The following is a 22,688-nucleotide window of genomic DNA, read 5'->3' as shown; positions in this document are numbered from 1 at the left end:
GCACAGAGGCCTAGAGTAGAGTCAGTAGATGAGTGCACGGACCCCTGTAGCTGAGTGCGCAGGGAAGTCTTGAGTTTGTAAGTAGAACTGAAGTATCAATAAAAGGGATTTTTATGGAAATATCTGTGGTTTGTCCATTTACTTCAGTTATGAATGAATGTGTTTATGTTATGATGAATAATGGGGTTATGTTTTAATATTGTATTGATCCGTGATTCTGCATGTTTTACATTGTTATAAAAACGCAAGTAATAATATCAGTTTAATTGAAGAATATCTTAATACATGTTAAAGATAGTAGATAATTAGGTCGATCTGGGTAAATATAGAACTAAGGATAGTTACAGAAGCACGTAAGTAGTTGATTCACCTATTTAGGATCCGCGAAGGATGGTCATAGACCCTTGTGAAGGTCTGGAAGTTGATTAAAGGAAGTATATCGATAACCCCTAAAGGGCTTATTGATCTGCCGAAGGCATAATAGGGGTATAAAATGACATCACAACCATCTCTGGGTGTGGAAACTTGGTTCCAGCATCCCCCCATACGGCTTCGGGTGAGACTTCAGTCTGCACTCTGCAGATTGATGTCGAAAGGGCTAGTAGTGTAGGGATCTTTTTGGAAAACTTAACTCTGAACCTGGGTTAGGACCCACTAAGCCAACAAATGGTTCCATTTCTGGGACCGGGATCTGCATAAAGAGATGTGTAATGTTGCATCACTGGAATCCAACAAAGAAAGAAATTGAGTGGTTGGATAGAAATATCCACGAATTCGCGACACAATAAAACAGAAATCTGTAATTATTGAAAGAATAGTAGTTGGACAGGTATCTTTACATAGAGATACACAAAAATTTCCTATGTTCCTTCTCGATCAAGCTATATGAGTGGATCGCTAAATTAGTGGATGGATAGGGAAGGTGGAGGCTTGAGGGTCCAATAGTGTGTACCTTGAAGTTAGTGCGGAGATTGGAAGCCTCTGAATATAAGATCACACGTGCTCTCGATCACTGGCTTGATCACGTCATCAGAGGATTTGTGAAAGATTTTGCAGTCAATACCTCTATCAGCTACAATGAAGCAGAGCGACGCTTCTTCAAGGGACCGTGAGGTAAGTATTTGAGATCTTTGAATACTTGGATTAAAATTCTCTTGTGTGAAAATAGGGTTATGCAATTACCTTGATGTTTGGAGCTATGCGAAGTGGAAAGTTATTCAGGGATAGAAGGAGAATAGGTCTTGAATATAGCCCACTTATTGAGCCTCCTCTGAGTGACGATGAAGGAGCAGCACAGGCTTTGCCGCAGAGCACTATCCAATTAATAAGGCAAGGGTTCCCATAAATACCCCATCCACCCACACCACCTCCATCTTCACCTTCGCAACATACACCATCACCCACACTGCCACCACCTCTGCCCCCATTCAATATGGGGAATGCAATGAAGTTTCCCATTTCCAATGGCTTGGGAAATGAGGACCCAAACCAGTTTTGGTTCGTTGGGAAGGCTATGTGGAAAGCCCAGAACATTACATATGATTAGATGAAGAAAGCAATCTTGGTTACTGCTTTACAAGATCACATGCTAACATGGTACATTAAGTACTGCACCGATAACTTGAAGGCTACGTTGGCAGACATTCAAACTGCGCTGAATAAGGAATTCAGTAGGCCCAAGTATGAAGCGCCATCAATCATTGGATTCAAGGAAATCATGATGAAGCCAGGTGAGACACCATGGGAGTTGGATCAGAGACTGAAATGCAAGATCTGTGAAGCTAACATGAATCTTACAGATGGGCAGCACCACGAATGGTTTGTGGATTCACTCTTACCTCATCTAAGGGTTGCTTTATCACAACAAAAGACTGGGACCCAAGCGAAGGCCCTGGAGATTGCGATGAGATTGCATGAGACACTGATTCAAGATGCTTCTTTTGGAGTTCAGCAGATTCACATGGAGTTGCAAAATCTTTGCATAGAATTCCAAAGTTTGAAGAAGGATAGAGCAGCTTGGTCAGAAGTGCACGAAGAAGTTTGGGGTTTGAAATGTAAGAGTCAGGGGCATGATAAAGATCATTGCCCTATCTTCATGAATTATGTTGCAAGAGGAGGGCCGATACCTTTGAGGCCGGAAGCTTAAGCAGGGCCAAGTACAAGGCCCATGCTGTGGTGTGCTATCTATTAGGTAGCTGGGAAACATGTGATAGACAATTTTCACTTGCTGCATAAATTTGTGCAGACACCACAACAACTCTTCAGGAACTTCTGCAAATCAATGGGTCATGATGAGCATACTTGCCGTAATTATTAGTTAATGATGGAGAGAATGCTTGTGTATCATATGCAAATAGAAACTCGGCCTATGGATCAAGGTGTTGGTGGAGCACGAGGAGGATATCAGGGGAACAAACGAGGCCAAGGTGGAGGAGGTCCTGTGAGAGGTCAAGGACAAGTTATTTGCTACAATTGTGGAGGGCAAGGACACTACGCATGAGAATGTATGAACCAGATGTGACTGTCGTGCCAACACTGTACTCAGTTTGACCACGTGACAAAAGACTTCCCTATATTAATAGCTAAGATGTGGGAAAAGGGGACACAGCTATAGCAGCCTACCCAGAACCTACAAATGAGGATGGCTGAGCCCCGTGAAGAAGATCCTAATGTAAATATTGTGCTGCATAGTGACATGATGACTGGAAAAGATAAGGGAAAAAAACTTGAAGAAAGTGAATGGGTCAGCAAAGCTCTATAAAAGGAGGTTGTCTTTGATCTAGAGCGCGCAAAAGAAACCTTCATGGAATCGAAGAAAAGCTTCGTTGAGGTTTCTACCTCAAGAAGCCAGGATAAGCAGTCTAAAGAAATGGACCCATCAATGCTCACTACCTTTTTGGAGACCTGTATGAAGTTGCTATGCGATAGCAAGGCCGTGAAAGGATTGCAGGAGTTGATCAATAAATGTGTTGGTAAAGAAAATACTCCTGAGGGACTGCATGTTGTCAAGAAAATTGGTAAGCATAAGGCAAGAACAGGGCATGAGATGAGGCTCACCTCGTAAATAGGTGAATATGAAATGGACCAGGTTATTCTGGATCTTGGGTCCGATGCGAATGTTTTTCCTAAACAAACATGGGAGAGAATGGGGAGCCCTGAGCTACAGTGGTATCCAATTCAATTGATGATGGTGAATAAACAAAATATTATCCCCATGGGAAGATTACATGGAGTAATAGTAGATATTGAAGGTGCAAGTGCGTTGGCTAATTTCAAAGTGATAGAGATTGTCAATGAGAGAAATCCCTACCCCACGGTCCTTGGGATCGATCGGGCTATTGACATGAATGGGGTGATCAATTTGAAGAAGTAGACAATGTCATTTGAGAGGAAATCGCTCCATGTAGTAGTACCTCTGGACCCTGCAGAAGGACCGCGCTATACCGAACTAGTCCACAATTATGAAAGTGACGATGATTTGGACCAAATCTACAAAATAACAGTGCGAGACCAAGATTGGGTGAATCCAAAAGTAGATGGACGCATTGCATGGGACCGCAAAAGCTCCTGTACATCGGATTCAGATGAGGATTTGGAACAATAGCATAATAGGTTGTATGAAGTATCTACGTTGCGTTGTAACATGATGACTAAATCATTACACTGTGTATCAACAGAGGTAAGGAGTTTCCCTTATTATGATGGTCTGACTGATGTAGATAACTTCATGGATGCATTTGAAAGGGAAGTACTTAAGAAGCATCACTTCCAAGCACTAGATTTGGCACTTCACGCTACGCCCGCAAGATGGTGGGGTATGCATATAGATAATTTTGATGGATGGAGTGAATATAAAAGAATAATGAGGGTGTGGTTTGGTTGCCCAAAGGTGTGATTAACAGAGAAATACAATGGGAGGAGTGATCCACGCGATCACTTAGAAAAATGGATTGATGCTTATGGAGCAGAACCGCAATCGGATTGGGTGCATTTGTTTTGTCACACTTTGGATGTAATACCAATGAATTGGTAGTTGGAAACAGAGCTATTCCATAGCACGGATCAATAGGATATTTTGAGACAGGGATTCTTGATGACATTCAACTTTAAGGATGGATTCAAGTGCATCGATGAAGCATTGCAGGAGGTCAAGGCAACGATCTTCAGAATCCCACAAGATCCCTTGGATTTGATTCAACCAAATTGGACCACCTAGTTGTGCCATGCGTTGGAGTGCTACAATGTGACTATTGAAGAAGAAGAGGAAGATCCAAGGAATATTAATATCCTAGAGTTAGAAGGTCATTGCGAAGTTGAGGGGCCATAGATAGAGAATCTAGATATCACTGCGCTGTTGAAAACTAGACATGTGAACATTGGAATAGAGGCAGAGTCAAAGTTTGAAAAGATAGGGGACTACTGGGATGATGATACGGTGGATAGGTCACTGAGTTTCTCCACGAATACTAGGATTTGTTCCCTATAAATATTTCAGACTTGAAGGGGATAATAGGTGATTTAGGAGTGATGACAATAACGTTGAAACTAGACGCGAAGCCTGTGAAGTAGAGGCCACATTGCCTTAATCCTAAGTACAAGGAAAAGGTCCGCTTGGAGTTGGAAAAGATATTGGCAGCGAGTATTATTGAACCAGTGGAGGATTCTGATTGGGTAAGTCTTATGGTTGTTGAGGAAAAAAGGTAGAAGGATGAGATCAAGATTTGCATAGACCTCAGGAAGCTGAATGATGCTTGCTTTCATGATCCTTTTCCAACTCCGTTCACAGATGAAGTGTTGGATAATGTTGGCGGGAAGGAGGCATATTCATTCACTGATGGGTTCTATGGATACCGTTAGATAAATATCACACCGTAAGACAAGAGTAAGACTACCTTCATGACCGAGTGGGGATGATTTCAGTATACAGTAATGCCTTTTGGACTTAAGAATGCACCGACAATATTTTTGCGTGTAGTCATTGCGGCGTTCAGAGAGTTCATTCACAAGTTTTTGGAGGTATACTTTGATGACTGGGAAGTGTTTGGGCTGGTAAAGTACCATGTATCTAGTTTTTACTTGATGTTGGATACGTCTTGGAGGTATCAAATCATGCTAAACTTGAAGAAGTGGTTATTTTGTGTCCCTTTCAGAATCTTGCTGGGTCATGTAGTGTGCAGACAAGGATTAATGGTGGACCCCGCTAAGATCATGATCATAATTAACTTGGAGAAGCCAAGGATTGTTAAACAATTGTGTGCAACACTAGGTCATATTGGATACTATCAAAAGTTCATCAAGAATTATGCTCAGATTACCACGCTGATGGAAAAACTATTGAAGAAGGATGCTACATTATGTTGGAATGAATAATGTCAGCAGAGCCTGGATTTGTTAAAGGAAAAAATGGTCACTGCGTAGATCCTAGTTTTCTTGGATTGGAAGAAGGAATTTCATGTGTATATGGATGCATCATGTATTGTGCTGGAAACCGTGTTGATGCAGGCCGGTGAAGGAGAATTGGATCACCCAATAGCATTCGCGAGTAGGAAGTTGTCTAAGGATGAAAATAACTATTTGATGACGAAGCATGAAGGGTTGGCTATGGTGTATGCGGTCCAAAAGTTCAGGCATTACATGCTAGGAGAACACTTTAAGATGTACACAGACCATTCTGCATTAAAGTACATAGTCAACAAGCCTGTGTAGGGGGGGGGGAGGAATATGCAGATGGCTGTTGTTATTTCAAGAGTATGATTTTGAAGTAATTGTGAAGCTAGGGTGCTTAAATGCAGGCCCAGATCATATGTCACGCATTGAAAAAGGAGAGGAGCCTACCAATATGGAGGAAGGGATGCCTGACATGTAGCTCTTTGTGGTGCATGTGATAGACAATCATTTTGCAAACATCATCCACTTCCTGACTATGGGAACAGCTCTGGAAGGATACACAAGTCAACAAAAGAAGGAATTGGTGGTATGTGTGAAAGATTTTTTTGTTATTGTAGGTCACTTATATAAAATGGGATCATACGAGACACTATGACGTTATGTGCCTGATTTTGAATGAAGCAGTATCCTACTTGAAGCTCATGGAGGAGCTGCGGGAGGCCATTACGCGGGAAAAGCAACAATCTACAAGATTTTACACGTTGGGTTGTGGTAGCCAACATTGCATAAGGATTCCAAAGCGTATTATAGGGCGTGTGATGCATGTTAGAGGATGGGCAAGCCATCACGGAGGGATGAGCTTCCTCTGAATCCGCAAGTGTCATTGCAGCCATTTGAAAAGTGGGCAATTGATTTTGTATGACAAATTCAGCCTCCAGGAAAGAAGACGAGTGTGTAGTATATCATCATCGGGACTGAGTATTGACCAGATGAGCAGAGGTGTAGCCCGTGAAGGACTGTACGGGGGAAACAATAGTGAAATTTCTATTTGAATATGCGTTGACCAGGTTCAGTTGCCCGAAGATTTTGATGAGCGATCGTGGTATGAATTTCCTTAATGAAACGATTACTGCACTGATAGAGGAGTTCCAAGTTTATTATCAGAAGAGTATGCCATATCACCCTCAGGCCAATGGGACGGTCAAAGTGTTTAATAAGATATTGGAGAACACACTGACATAGGTATGCAATGCACAACATAATGATTGGGACATACACATACCAATTGTGTTATGGGCTTATAGAACTACTTGTAAGAACCTCACTAGTCATACACTGTTTAGATTGGTCTATGGTGTAGAGGTTGTGATGCCTATGGAGTATATTGTGCCTAGTCTACGCATAATAGCGTTCACAGGAATGGCGGAGAGTGGAGCCTTAGAAGAGCGGCTTGCACAACTAACAGAGCTAGAGGAAGATAGCTTCTTGGATGGATTCCATCAACAAGTTCAGAAGGAACACGAAAAATCAAGGCACGATCCGCACATCAAACTGTGCACCTTCAAGGTAAATGATTTAGTTTTATTATATGACAGCAAGTTTGATAAATTTCCGGGAAAATTTTAGATGCATTGGCTGGGGCCATATGTGATCAAGGAGATTACCGAAGGTGGAGCAGTTCAACTCGTGAAATTGAATGGTGATCCATTTTCAGGAAAGGTAAATGGAAACTGATTGAAGCCATACACCAAGGATCCAACCAGATGACTACATGACAGTAGCATAGCCTTAGCACTCCAGGCAGTTGTAAGTAGGTGCGGGACTATAAACTACATTTCTTGGGTTGTAGAGTTGAGCAATCAGGGATCTGCATGAAACCAAAGGATGTCACGATACCAATAGAAGCACGAAGGGAGCTACACTATAGGGGTGGAGACCGTGCAGCACAACCAGAAAGTGACTGTTACTGTAATTGTTCATGATTTGACTGCCAGAAGATGGTTAAGAGGAGCGGGTGGCCGACATTTAAGGCATTTAAGGCTGAAATCAAGTGTGAAATATTTGGAAATCTACCGCCAATCTCATATTTATGAATGGATTTTGGGGAGAATGGTTGAAATTGAATTTGAATTCTCCTATAAATTACAGGTGGCCATCCAACGAGAAACACTTTGCATTCTGAGGATTTTCTTGCAAACCCCATGTCTGATCAGTATCCTGAGCTCGATCAAAGCCTCATGTCTACACCAGCTGAGATTGCTAGTACTAAGGGAGTTATCGCCTTGAGGTAGCTGCCCCTGAGGTTGTGAGTATGGAGGTTCCTGCAATAGTGCCTAAGGCAACAAGGTCACCTAGGCCGAAGCCTACGCTGACAAGAGGGGCTCTCAAGTCAAAGAAGGATAAACAAAAGAAGATGTTGTCAGTGCGTGAGTCGCCAAGGAAACATCTAGCTACACAGTATCAGAGAAAAGAAAAGCCAACTGTGCTGGAGAAAGGAAAATTAGTAGATTTGGAGGCTGAGGAGGGTGCAGAAGACATAGATATTAATGCGGTAGACCCTATTTTGAAGTTGCTGGAGTATATCCCTCCATGCCAAGGCAAGTTGAAGGTCCCAAAGGACCCAAATGAGGGACAGTTTCTCCTGAATACACCCATGCTACTAGAAAATATAACTTTTGAAGGTCCGCACTTAGCGCGCATCCCACATCTAAAGCTTGAAGATTGGGATTTGGGGGACATCGAGCGGTTCCCACACCTAGCTACCAATACCTTCATGAAGCAAGTTTTATACAAGGAGTCTGGTGTCGTCACGCTGGAGCCAGTGGAATGGATTCACGAGGTAAACAAGGCAGGGTTGATGAACCTGCTATGGGTGCCTCACTACCACCACACGCCTATAAATTTGACAGTCATTAAGCAGTTGTTGTGCCTTATGCATGATGGGTTCTTGTGGTTGAGTGATCTGATACCAATCATTGATATGCTGATCCATATGATCACATTACTCCCTCATTCAAGATTGTATCCAGCCAAAGGCATTTGGAAGAAAGACGGGCGAGCATGACCTCGCTGAGAAGATGAAGGACAAGTTCAAACTTGTCAAGAAATCGCACCGGTATTCTATTTCCAGGATTATTGACCCCACGGTGAAGGTGGCAAACCAAATTTTGCCTAGCAAAGAGATGAGAAAGTGCCACACGGATGAGGTGCCATCACCAGTGGTTTCATTAGTGGCTCAATGCGCGGACGGCGTATAGTTCAACTGGGCACACTACCTATGCAACGAGTTCCTTGCGAACTACAAAGAGGCATAGGACCACAACAAGAATTTCCATTATTCATGGTTGTTATTATTAATTGTGCTGGTCGTGTGGGAGTTGTTGGAGGACAACCAATTTCCTTCGATCGAGACAGATTTTCCCAAAGCCGCAAAGTTTTCATCTTTATGGGCCACCAAGGACACTGACCGAGTCAGGGAAAGAAAAGTGTTTTGGGTGTTGATGGAGGCTAACATCCATGCAACCATCAACTAAAAGCCATGGTTGTCACCAACCATCTTTGAGCAATTATCCGGGTACGTGGAGTTCAAAGCGGACTTCCACCATGTGTACAACCGGGTGCGGAAGGATCTAAATCAGAAATGGTATGATCTTCCCTACTTGGCTACAGATGATGCCATTGCCGAAGTCCTTAAGAAATGACTAGAAGATTGGTACACATATCGGATTTTGCCGTCGAGACTAGAAATTCTATGGAAAAGAAGAAAAAGGAAGCGGCTTGACTAAATTTTCAGTAGTTGGAAAAAAAGAGGAAGAAGGAGACTGAGGAGAAGGCCCAGGTAGAAGTGGAGTTTGTCGCAAAGGAACAAGCAGATCAGGAAGAGAGAAGATCTAACAGAAGTCATAAATATCCTTCATCCCAAACAGAGGATGAAGAATAGTCATAATAGGGTGGCAGAGATCAGGAGAGCAGTCCTTTCTGCCTAAAGCGACATAGGGAATAGGAAAAGGAGGGACAGCGAAAGAAGACCAAATCCTCCAAGTCGTCAATATTACACATCATTTTGTCACTATCCCTATACTCCCTGTTCCTTTATCCTGGAGGACCTCTACAATGAACCTTGCATGCTTTGCCTTCAATAGGAAACTTCCATTATGTCCCTCTTCATGAGCAGATCACTTCCCTTTTGCACCATTTCCCCTGAAACTTCTCTTTTTCCCAGTTTACAAGGTAGGAGCTAATGACCTTTGTCTCGCCCACACCAATGTGCATAGATTAACACTATTCCCCACGTCGATTGGTGTGACTAAGTTGTGTTCCAGTCACGATGCTCCTATTCTGGAAAGTTTTTTAAACTAGAGTTGAGCTTCCAGATCTAGAAGCTTCGTAACGGAAGTCTGGTAAATGGTTTGGCCGGATGGGGTTGAGGATGATAGTTTGGACTCCTTTCCCCCATAATGATGGAACTACCTCAAGGGATAAGTCCTTCTCCCATGAGAAGAGGATCCATCTCCCATCCATATTTCCTATATAATCCTCCCTTCTTCCCAAGCACAAGCTAGTGAGAGTGTTGGCTGAGTGTGAGTATACTATTTTGATTAGACAAGAAATCTATTAATAGTTGTAGCTATCTAGTTGTGTGAGGGACAAGTATGTTTGGTTTGGAGTGAAATCTAAAGGGAAGAGCATTTAAAATATTGTTGTTTGAAGCCATCATAGAATGCTAGTAGAAGTGTGTGGGAACCCAGCCCTGGGTAGACTACAACGTCAAGATGAATAGTTGTAATCTCTCTTTGATATGAATATATGTAACTACTGATTGATTTCCTACATGTTTTTTAATATTACATATTCGTTTCTTAATGCTTCTTGACTCATTAAGTAGGTTGAATTGCAATTTGTCTATTATTATGTTTGTATGTTGTTGTTGTTTACTTGTTTCATGAGCTTGAAGAAGGAATCAAGAGATTGCTGGAGCAAGCAAGCGAGGACATCATCAAGCAGGATAAGTGACCAAGAGGTAGGCCCTCTTGGTTGATTCGACACATAGAATGTAATTGTTGTGGCTATACCCATTATCGGGCTAGAGGAATTCGTTCGTGTCCACACTTATAACTTTACTTCACCAAAAATTGGTGACTCCATTGGGGAGATCCCATCTTTTGTTTGTTTTGGATTTCATGATTTCGTGAGAACTTTGCTAGTTTCATTTTTTCCCTTTGGTTATGTTTATTTTCTCCTGCTTACTGGTCTAAGTCTAAAATTCATAGTAGTAGATCTAGTCCCTGTTTTGAATTTTTATTTTTTATTTTTCCTTAGTTACCTCGGGTAGCGTGCTTAATTCGCTGACAGTCACACTGACCAGTGCGAATTGCTAAGGAACAGTCATGCCGACCAGCCTCTGGCGCTTTTTGTCAGTTAGACAGTCACGCTGATGCTTGTAAGCGAAGATTAGGGCTTGACCCCAATCTTGGCCAGTGTGTTCTGCTCTTGTGATTTTGACCCTGTAAGCCTTTTGGACCATCTTCTCCTTGACTAGAAAGCTTCATTTAGCTTGCTTTGTGTGCTTGCTTGGTTTAGCCCACCCTCTGATGTGTTAAGTTTGGCCCTGTGTGAAGTTCTTTTTTATTTTTTCTTTGAATCCCTCGATCGACGTTATTTTTGGCCAAAAATTCACATCGATCAGCCATCAACGCTATTTGTAGCACTGGTAAATTGTGTCGGTCGGCGCTACTTTTGGCCCAAAAGTCACTCCGGTCTTAGGGGTAAGAAAAAATCAGAATTTCTCCCATTCGAGTGCCAGTGTGTCTTTACCCTCAAACTCTCTTCTTCCTCCCAGAAGTAACTAGTATGCTTTGTTTTCAATTGAATGAGTAAAGGAGTCTTGCTTGTTCTCTTATTTCAAGTGTCTCTTTTCTCTTTCCAAGCATAGATTACATTGCTTGGTTTGTCGATTGAAGCATTTCTATGTTTGGTTTGTTTGATTCAGGGAAGAAGTTGTTTTTAGTTTCATTCATCATGATTTGGATTTGATTGATGCTTTTTTGTTCGAAATTGTGAAAGTTTTCATTAAAGTGCTTTATGTGAAAGATTCATTTTGCATTTTATGAAAGGAAGAACATCATTGTAGTTTACTTAAGTGAAAATATTGCATTAGTAGCATCATTGAGAAGCTAGAATTACATCATCATAAGCATTGGAAATGAAATGAAACTTCTTTTGTTGTTAAGGGAAGATTAAGTGCATTTAGGACATGTATTAGTGAAATATTTCATTTTTTGATCGTTGCATTTATTGTGTGCTCTCTATCCCTCAATTTGTGTTAACTTTCATGGAAGACAAAGATTTGTTTTCTCATATAACTGCATGTATGAGTTTTCATATGATAGCAGTAGGGCCTTGTAATTGAAACCTAATTCAAGATCAACCGTTAAAATTCTTTGAATTAATCTAAGGATGCATTGAAACTTAACACTCACATTTAGTGGTCTACACTAGAGACGTGTTCCGGTGTCTTTAAACCTAGCAGTTGTCATTAGCTTCAGCATTAGACAGCGCTAGTACGGATTTGTGCTCCCTGTACCATTGAGTATATAACAAGAGACCCCTCTAGGCTACAATCCTTTATCCATTGGAAGCCAAGTCTAACACCTTGTAAATGTGATACACCGAACACAACATTCGGGGAGATTGCCTACCCGTACTTCTCGGTTGACTGGGAGGTATTCTGTAGTTCACGGTGACCTCGTAATCCATTATGCCTAGAATACCCAGAGTAGTCATTTGATCTTTTTGACTCTTTAAACTTAAAAGATCATCTGAGCACTTGTCCTTCGAGCTTGTTTCAAATTGGAAGTGATAGAGTCACCTTTCGTCCTTTTCTTGACTCTTAAAATATGAAAAGGCAAAGTTTTGTTTCAGTGTCTTAAAATTAACTACCCACGAAATATTCCTGGTTAAAGTTATCTTCCTTAGTGATTCTTTAGGGTCATTTCCAATGGCAACATTTCTAGAGTCTATCAGTCAAGGATTCCCCTCGATGGGGAATCTTGGTCCCTTTCCTTCTTTTGGAAATGTTGGTGCTCCTTATATGGCGAAGTTGTCCCCTCCTGGGTTAACCATTGGTTTACTTGCCTGGTTATTTTCGACCTCGGTGATCCCAAGTGTCCCAACTCCTACCCCGCCATCTCCTTCATTTGAATCATGTCATGATGATTCTCAGGTTGACCCCTCGCCTTCTTCCCCTATTTCTTCACCGTCCTCTTCTACCTCGCCTGGTGAAAGTTTGAAATCTAGTAACGAGGAGGCTAAGAAGAAGAAGAAGACGACGAAGAAGAAGAAGATAGATAAGTGAGAGACCAACCGTGTCGACTGTTACTCCAAATGCACCCCCCGTTGACAAAACTTCTAATCCTTTGCAGAAGGTAAAATTCCTTTGAATGTTGTGTAGGGGTGGACATCTCCTTTGAGACTGTCTTGGCATTCCCAGAGTCTTAGAGGTATGGTCTCAAAATCTAAATCGACCATCCCCATTGACCTTTGGAGATCATGTCGATGCTACACCCTCGACTAATGATGGTAAGAAGAATGGAAAATTTAGATTCCCCTATAGGTTATGTGAAGGATAACATCTTCTTCACCTTTGTCCTCTTATGGATAAAACTTCCAAACTTTTGGAGAACCTTGCAGCTCCTCAACCCCAACCTCCTGTTGGCCATTAGAGGATTTCTTCTAACACTCTCCTAGTTGGTAAAGAGATTGACTTTGATTCATTTCTCGCCCGTCCTGCTCTTCCTGAGTGAGACTCTCTTGTGTATGTTCCTAACCAACCATTGGTCAGAAAGAGTGTCGACTTGGCTCCGCCTTCAGTTGTTCACTTTGTTCCTGAAAAGAGTAGTGATGATCATACTGCTCATGTTCTTCTTGTCTCCTCAGATTCTCATGAATCGAAGAGTGACCCTCCCATCCCAGTTGTTCAGGAGAGTCCTTCTCCTATTCCTGTACAGCATGGGGGAAATCATATGATACCCCCACCAAGTAGTTTTGTCGTCTCTTTCGATTGGGGTCCATTGACTGCTTTCCACCTTCCATCTTATGTTCCTTTCCAGATCACAGTACAAGCCTATAATATGGTAGTACCTAGCACTGTATTAGATGAAGGTGCATATGTTAGCATCATGTCTTCTACTACTTGTCAAGCTTTGGGTTCCCCATAGCTTGTGCTTGTCACTCAAAATCTGTTGGCTTTCAACAGAGGAACCAGTCAACCCTTGGGGGTCCTTCTGAAGTTCCCTATTAATTTGGAGTGGAAGACCGTCTATATAGATGTGATGGTAGTCCAAGGTCCTTTAGATTTCAAACTTCTCCTTGGACACGACTGTGTTTATATCATGGAAGCTCTTATTTCTTCACTTTTTTGTGTGGTTTGTTTTTCGTATGAAGGGAAAATAGTGATCATTGACCAATTGTCGTTCATTGGTAACTAGGAGCCTCCTTTGCAACTGTCGTCCCCTACCAGTTCTTGTTTGCAAGCAATACCCTTGCCACCACAGGTCAATTATGTGGCTACCCATTCCATCTCCACGTCTGTTGATGATCACACAGATGGTATAGTACATTATGTACTGGGGGCATTGGAACCCAATCTAGCTTTGTTACCAAATGACATGTATTCTCCCAAAGCGTGGTTCTTCCTTCTAGTGAAGACCTCTTGGGAGCCATGTTCTCATATGGTTCATGAACAGGAGGGATAAGGATAGTTCTTGGTCTTGTGTCAACCTCGTTAAAGAATGAAACAAGGAGTCAATGAGGATAGTTCATGGTCTTGTGTCAACCTCATAACTAAAAAATGAAACAAGGGGTGAGCATAGTTCTTTATCTTGTGTCAAGTTCGTTAAAAAATGAAACAAGGAGTTCCAAGGATAGTTCTTGTCTTGTGACAACCTCGTTAAAAAATGAAACAAGGTGTATGAGCACAGTTCTTTGTCTTGTGTCAAGCTTGTTAAAAAATGAAACAAGGAGTCCCGAGGATAGTTCTTTTACCGTGTCAACCTCATTAAAAAATGAAACAAACATCTAAGGATAGTTATTTTACTATGTCAACCTCATTAAAAAATGAAGCAATTCCCTTTTCCAAATCGATTCTTTGATTAAGATCTCGTAAAATCCCAGTCGAGTCTTTCTAGGATCTCGAAAGTGAAACTTCATTCCATCCACCTAGTTGAGTGAAATGAAGCTTGGGGGGCATGTACCTCGAATTGAGTCATTATGCTGGGGGCATGAAAAATTATAGCAAGCATAGTTTATCTTTGTTTCAAGCTTGTGTAAATATGAAATCAAACTCAAGCAAAGTTTTTCGTTTCGAGCTTGTGTAAACATGAAACCGAATCCAAGCAGAGTTCTCCATGGTTCAAGATTATGTAAAAATGAACCCATGCCCGATTTACATCCCGTGATTGCCCTTTTTATCAGCTAATTTCTGATGAACCTTGGTTTTTTCATTCCATCATTACCATCTCTTTGGCCGATCATATGCTTTCCCTTGGTTGTTTTTCCTTTCCCGAGGAACCGCAACTATGAGTGGTTTTGTTAGCCATCCTCTTTACCATTACATGTTTTGAGCAGTTCCTCCATTACCGGAACTAGATGCTACCATTTTATACCACTTGTTCCTCCAGGATGAGTCACCTTTCCACTCTTTTCTTGACTTGTAAAGCTCATATGAAAATATTGCCGAGTATTTTTTTCCCTTTTTCACTAGTTAAAGAGAATAAAAATGGGGGGTCTGCTTTCAGCTCTTTTAAGACCTTTTAAAAGTGAAAAGATGGTCGAGCCCTTGTCATTTCAAACTCGTTAATGGATTCGAAACATCGTGCACCTAGTATGAGTTTACCCCTTTTTCGGGCTGGGAGGCACTATTTACGAAAAAGGTACTCCTTGACTGAAATGGTCAAGCAGTTCTCTCAAGTATTATTTTCTACCTTTTCGAGCTCGAGAGACACAAATGTATAAAAAGGGACCATGTGGAGTTTCTTTTATGTGTCTTTTTCAAACTCTCTAAACGTGAAAAAGATACCAATCTACACCTTTGTTGGACTCGTTAAATTATTAAACGACATCAGATTCATCATCATGGCGAACACAAGCTTCTCCTTCCTAGGGCTCATAAAACTTACTAGGTTGGATTCATCTGAAGGATGAACTTATAGTACAAGAATATGTTATCCCCTTCAAGTTTGTGATTAAAAAATAACTGGGGTACGCGCCAGAAATGGTGGGGGGGAATTTGGAAATCTATCGAGTTGTGTTGGCAGCTTACTCTTGAACATGACACTCTTTGCTTTGTGTCGGGTTGGGACATCCTCCTTTGTATCAATGACTTTCTTAGGTTTGGGCCATTCATTTTAGCCTTCCATTTGATCTCTGCCACGTCATCTGACCACTGATCTTATGGATCCAAAATCTGCTAAAATTCCAGTTTTGTCGCCGATATGTTCAAGAGTTGTCCTTTTGTAGTTACACTTACCTTTGATTCTCTATATAATCCAAAATCATTTTGCATCCTCTCGTCTCACATCAATGATGTGGGATTCATTATGGCCCTCCTTTAACATGGTCACTTTCCATCAACATCAACTCATCATCCGGGAAGTTGACTTAGAGACTCCCTTCCAATACCTTAGAGCTTGCATGCCTTAATGGCAAGTTCTTCGCACTCGATGACAAGTTCACATCATTGGCTTTCGATCGAGTGATTTCACGGTTGTTGATGAGCCCCATAAATGGGTAACTATATGGGCTCATTTTGCCTATTATTTCCATTTAATCCACCATTCTCCATATTTTTGTGCATGTTTTGAATATATTTATGTCAATTGAGTGAATGGGGATAGTCACTTTGCCACATAGTCTAATGAGTGTTTATTGCAGATTTTTGGACAATTTTTGGACAAGGACCAGGCATTTATGAGCAAATTGATAGCCAAACTCAAGAAAACAGGGCTAAGGACTTATAGGAGGGGTGTCTCCTGCATTAATGACCCCTTCCTCGAGTTCTCCACCAGCAGCTCAGAGTTCAAAGGCCCACAATGATGATACAAAGGGGCAACTGAGCAAGTCTAGTAGAATCTGTTGTTATCTTCAGTTTAGGCGCCGAGTTCCTTAAGTTTAGGAGGACTATTGGGAGTCCCCACTTGTATAAATAAGAAGGCTTCAGGACTCAGTAGGTTATCCATATCATAGTCTATTTTCACACTTTTCTGCAGTCTTGTACTCAGCTCATTTTCGAGCTCTTTTTGCATACAGTTTTGTGATGTAACTATTATTTTTTTTATTAATGAAGATGAATCCAGCTTTGAACCAGCACTGATCTTTTCTAGAGGGCTGCAACTCTTGGGTTAGGGCCCAACCCAAGTGCCCAGCACCTCCTTTATGTATTTATATGTTTTTTTCTTGCATTCATAAGCTGATTTCTGTTGTTTAGGTTAAATCTTGCTTTGGTAAAATAGGATGCTTTTGATGGTTAAATTAGTTGTTCTTGCTTTGAGTTGCTTAAATAGTTTTTTGTTGTAACAGAGAAAGAGCTAAAAAGGCTACCAGCAAGCCTTGATCCCCTTTCTCCCTCCTTGGGACCATGAATTGAGGACAAGGCATTACTGCTACCACCAAAAACATTGTTTTTTTCCTTTCATCCAATTGCTAGTGTGATGTTTTGAGTTGGACCAGCTGATATTTGCTTGGATTCACATGCGTAGACCATTTCATGTTCATTTACCATGGCTTTCTTGCATAATTTTCTGTTCATGAACTTTTGTTCAGTAGTACTCTATTTTTTAGGTCAGATTTTAGGTCAAATTAGGAAAACTCTATTTTTTTTGTTCTTGCTTGGGTCAGTTTTAAGAAGTAGGTGTTCAGCTCACTTCAAAAACATTCCAGCTTGTCATCCCTCCATAGTACAACCTGTACCAACTCATCTTTCACATATTACTTCACTCATTCACCACATTTCGCCAAACTGTCCTAATTTTTGCATTTTTTCACAAAGTCGCTTTCTTACCCTTTGAACAAATCGAACCATCTCTTTCATTCCTGATCTTCATAAACAAAGTCCTAGACCCTTCAACACCTTCATCCAACTATCATTTCCCTTTTCCCATCTATTTTCCACCTTCAAACCTCCAAAAAACCACTTTCGGCCTCCTCCTGTAGATCTTCCTATAGAATCTCCTGTAGATCCCCTGCAGCCTCCTGTAGAAGTTTATGCGAGTGATTTTTTGAAGCCTGATTGCAATGGAAGTCTCCAGAAAGCTACTAAGGACTTCTTAGGACCTCTCCACATCTTTCTTTCCATCTATAAAATAAAAATCCATTTTCCTTTGCCACCAAACCTCTTTACAGTCACAATTAGTCAAATCACAAGCATAATAAATCCACATAAAAATACTCAAAAGTGCAAAAGATGATTTCTTTCCATTTCGCTTCAGAAGTAGCTTGAATAAATGAAATTTACCTTTTCAGTAATCAATGGCACCCATTTCAGTAGTTTCCATCTCTTTTCTTACACAATTAGGGTTTGCTAGGATTTTTGTTCCATTTCAGTTTTCGTTCTCTTTCTGCAAGTAGAATATCCCCTGTAGAGTTAGTCTTCTACCATCACAGTAAAGGTTCTTCTAAGAATTCATAGAAGTTGGATTAAGCTCCTAGTGAACTTGTACCAGCTGATCAAGTGACAACATGTAGTAAGAGCTAGTACTTGTGCATATAGCATCGTTGCTTCCAAGTTTGTTACGAACTACCGGGTTGATAAAAGTAAAGAAGTAAGCCCCAAGAGTTGCAACATTATTGCTGCAATACTGGAGATCACCACTCTTTTTGGCACCGTTTCCGAGGAATCATCAAAGTATTTGTGATTACTACTTTTCTTCTATTTTCTACTGCAACATTCTACTAAGTAGTCTATTTCAGCAAGAGTAGAGTAGTTGTTTCATTTCAATTCTGCAATTTCATTTCAACAAGCGTAGATTAGACATTTCCCACTTTAATTTCAATTCTACAGTTTCATTTCAGCAAGCCTAGATTAGACATTTCCTACTTTCATTTCAATTCTACAATTTCATTTTAGCAAGCATAGATTAGACATTTCCTGCTTTCATTTCAATTCTGCAATTTCATTTCAGCAAAAGTAGATTAGACATCTCCTGCTTTCATTTCAATTCTGCAATTTTCATTTCAGCAAGGTTTATTTTAGTTAGCTGCAATTTTTTGTTCAATCCATTTTAGTTTTTGCAGGTACAAGCAGAAAAAGAAACACAAAAATTCAAAAAAAAAAGATTTCCTTTCATGCCTCGTAGGAACAGAGACAATTCAGGAAAATTCCTACCCAACACCCCCAACACATCACTGAGTCACCCTTCTCTCTTCTTTGGTGGCAGTGATCCAGAAGATCTTATAGGTGAACCTCTAGAGATATACGAAGATCCTATAATAGAAGAAGAGCGAGAAAACATTCCTCCTGAGACCATGGCTGAAAATAGAAACGTTAGAGGGAATGGGGAAAGAATAGAAGGTACCTTTCCTATCCGGGAGACCAATGGGGACACAAAAATGAAAAACATAAGTCCTTCAGCCCTATCTCACTTCCATGGACTGACTACCAAAGATCCTGATACTTTCTTGTTTGAATTTGTTGTTGTCTGTCGAACCTATGACTATGCAGAAGACGAGCAGAAGTTGAAGCTATTTCTTTCTACCCTCAAGGATGCAGCCTTGCGATGGTTCATGGGGTTACCTGGAGACAGTATCACAACTTGGGCTCAAATGCAACAAGCCTTTAACAACAAATACCATGACTATTGCAGGTCAAAGGAAACCAAGGAATAAATCTTCTGTATGACCATGGGTAGTGATGAATCTTTAGAAGAATATGAAGAGAGGTTTCCACTCAGTTATAAAAGGGCCAGGTGCACACTTGACCCTGAATCTCTGAAGTTGGTTCTGCTCAGAGGAGTCCTTGAAGACCTTCTAGATACCCTCCATTTGCTAGCTAGGGAGACATCTATCAACTACCTTATGATGACATGAAGACTGTGTTTAGAAACCATTCCAAGTCAGCTAGGAAGAGAGGTAGGGGAAGTCAACCATTAGCCAATGCATCCTCATCCAGCTCATCCCTTAGAAACGAACTTGAAGATATCAAGAGCGAGGTGAGGCAGACTCTTGCCATGCACATGGATACCTTGCATATCAAAAGGAAACAAGAGGAAGTCGAGAGAGCTCTGGCTATCGTCTATCCCAGGTGCACGAGAAAGCACCCTAGGAACAAATGCCCACTGCATTCTATAGAAGTGTGTGTAGTTTGTGAACAAGACCATCCTACGAATCAGTGCCCTTCCTTGCCTGGAATCAAAGCCGCATATCAAGGGGCTGAGGGAGCCATTGAACCACTCTATTTCATGAACCAAAGGAGGCCACATAGGCCCAGACCTTACCAGCAGGGAATTCAAGGGACCTCACAGAGCTATTACAACCCTAATCAAGCCACTTCCATGCCTTCTTGGGGTCCCCCTGCTCATCCTTCCTGGTCCACACCCCCTCCTTGGTCATAGCCTCCTCAATACCAGGCCCCTCCAGTTGCTCATTCATTTCATCCTTATGCTCAGCCACAACCTCAGTGGAGTGCACCTCAGCAGGGGTGGAGGCCCCAGTATAGCTCTCCCCCCACTCTTTTGCCTCCACCCTACTCAACCACAACCATTACCTCCTACTCCTCCAAGACAAACCCAGATACCTGCTCAAGCGAACCCAAACCCAAACAATAGATAGGCCCAATAGGTATATAGTGGGGAAACATCATGCCCAACCTATGTTGTGGAGATTCACGAGATTAACCTACAATCTGGGAAGGTTCTCCCAAATAGCCAACCTCCTCCTAAGGAGGATGAGGAAGAAAAATAGGAAATTGAACCCAAAGTAATTCCACCCTTTCCTAAGAGACTAACTGGAACCACCCAACCGACCCCAAAAGAAACTGAACTTTTGGGAGAACTGAAATAGTTATGTGTAAAAATACCCTTTCTCCAAGCCATAAAGGATGTGCCTATATACAACAAGATGATCAAGGAGAAGTGCTTCAAACACCCAGGCAGGCGAAAGAGAGATGCCACAACTATCAATGTCATAGGACAACTGTCCGATCTGATGTTGGGGCAGGTAATTTGTCTGAAATATCTAGACCCTGGGAGTCTTGTAGTCAATATCCACATCAATGGCACCATAATTCCCCATACCTTGATTGATCTAGGGGCTACCATTAATGTGATGACCAGGGACACTATGCTCAAACTCAACCTTTAGGGTTCCCTAAGAAAGACCTCAATAGTATTGTAGTTAGCAGACCGCTCCACCGTGACCCCTGAGGGGATTGTGGAAGATGTCATGGTCTCTATTGATTCCTGGGAGTACCCTGCTGATTTCCTGGTTCTCCAACCAAAGGCAAAGCTCACCAGGTATCCTCTCATCCTAGGAAGACCTTGGTTGGCCACTGCAGATTCCTACATCAGTTGCCGAGCTAGGAACATGACAATCAAGAATGGGCATATGTCCAAGCAGTTAGTCCTCTATCCTCCTGCCCAACCTCTACTGGAACATGATTTATCCCTTTGGTTGGAGGAGGAAGATGAGGATGAAGTCTATTCCACACCATTGTGTATAGTAGAAACTACCATGGGGGGTCCACAAACCAAGGATGAACTTATTGAGAACTTGATCCAAAATCCACCCCCCCAGTGTGTTGCCCTTAGAGGAGTTGGTGGAAGAAATCCAAGCTAATCCTCTAGTTGATCTCTATGTGGCTGATCTGACCTCCCACCAAGTTAAGAATGTGGAATTTGACCCAGAAAAAAACTTTGAAGATCAACTCATCCCTGTCCACCTCTCATGAGAAAAAACTGTGTAGCTTATTGAAGAATCACTTGGATGCTTTTGCTTGGAGTTATAAGGAGATGAAGGGAGTCCACCCTTCCATCTGTACTCATCACATTTACATTAAGGAAGATTATAAACCAGTTAGGCAGCCTCAAAGGAGGATGAATCTATCCCTTAAGGACATTGTCAAAGAAGAACTACAAAAGTTGTTGGATGCAGGATTCATCTACCCCATCTCTGGTAGAAAATGGGTTTCTCCTTTGGTGTTAGTGCCAAAGAAAAACGGGAAGTGGAGAATCTGTGTAGATTATCGAGAATTGAACAAGGCCACCAAGAAGGACCATTTCCCTTTGCCTTTCATAGATCAAGTGTTATATGGCCTGGCAGGGAAGAAGTTCTTCTCCTTCCTTGATGGGTTTAGCAGGTACAACCAGATCCAAATCAGCCCGAAAGACCAGGATAATACCACTTTCACTTTTCCATGGGGTACTTTTGCATACCGGGTCCTTCCTTTTGGGTTGTGCAATGCTCCCGCCACTTTCCGGAGAGCAGTACTGAGCATATTTGCTGAAATGGTTCATGATTCATTGGAGATCTATATGGATGACTTTACCCCTTATGGTTCTAACTTCCAGGAAGCTTTGACTAACCTGGGAAAATTTTTAGCCAAGTGTATTGAAATGAACCTATCCCTCAGTCCTAAATAATGCAAATTCCTGACGACTGAAAGGACCATGCTAGGTCATACAATTTCTTAGCAAGGATTACAGGTGGATCCCAACAAGATTGCTATCATCCAAAAGGTCCCACCTCCTCAAAAGGTAAGAGATGTTCAGAGTTTTCTGGGCTTAGCGGGGTATTATAGAAGATTCATTAAGGATTTTAATAAGCTAGCCTCTCCATTGTTTGGTATTTTGGGGAAATATGTTGAGTTTATATGGACTAACAACTGGCAGGAAGCTCTAGATGCCTTGAAAGGTACGCTGGTAACTAACCCAATCTTGAGAGGTCCAAATTGGGCCCTACCTTTCCACATTCACACAGATGCCTTGAGCAAAGCGATAGGAGTAGCCTTAGGGCAAGTTGAAGAGAAGTTGCCTTATGCCATATATTTTGTCAATAAAAACCTGTCTAAGGCATAATTAAACTACACTGTAACTGAAAAGGAGCTCCTAGTGGTAGTTCATTCCCTAAACAAGTTCAAACACTACATCACTGGCTATCATACATTCGTACACACTGATCATGCTACAATTAGGTATTTGGTGAATAAGCCAAATGTAAACACTCGTATCATTAGATGGTTACTTTTATTGCAGCAATTTGATTTGACTATTGTTGATAAGCCAAGTAAGGAAAATGTTGTTGCTGATTTTCTG

This window comes from Pinus tabuliformis, chromosome 3_2, assembly GCF_031772625.1.
Source record: "Pinus tabuliformis cultivar Carrire ecotype Pingquan chromosome 3_2, CPIR1, whole genome shotgun sequence".
In the NCBI taxonomy this organism is placed as follows: Eukaryota; Viridiplantae; Streptophyta; class Pinopsida; order Pinales; family Pinaceae; genus Pinus; species Pinus tabuliformis.
The sequence above is the reverse complement of the archived record's forward strand: the minus strand, read 5'-3'. Positions refer to the sequence as shown.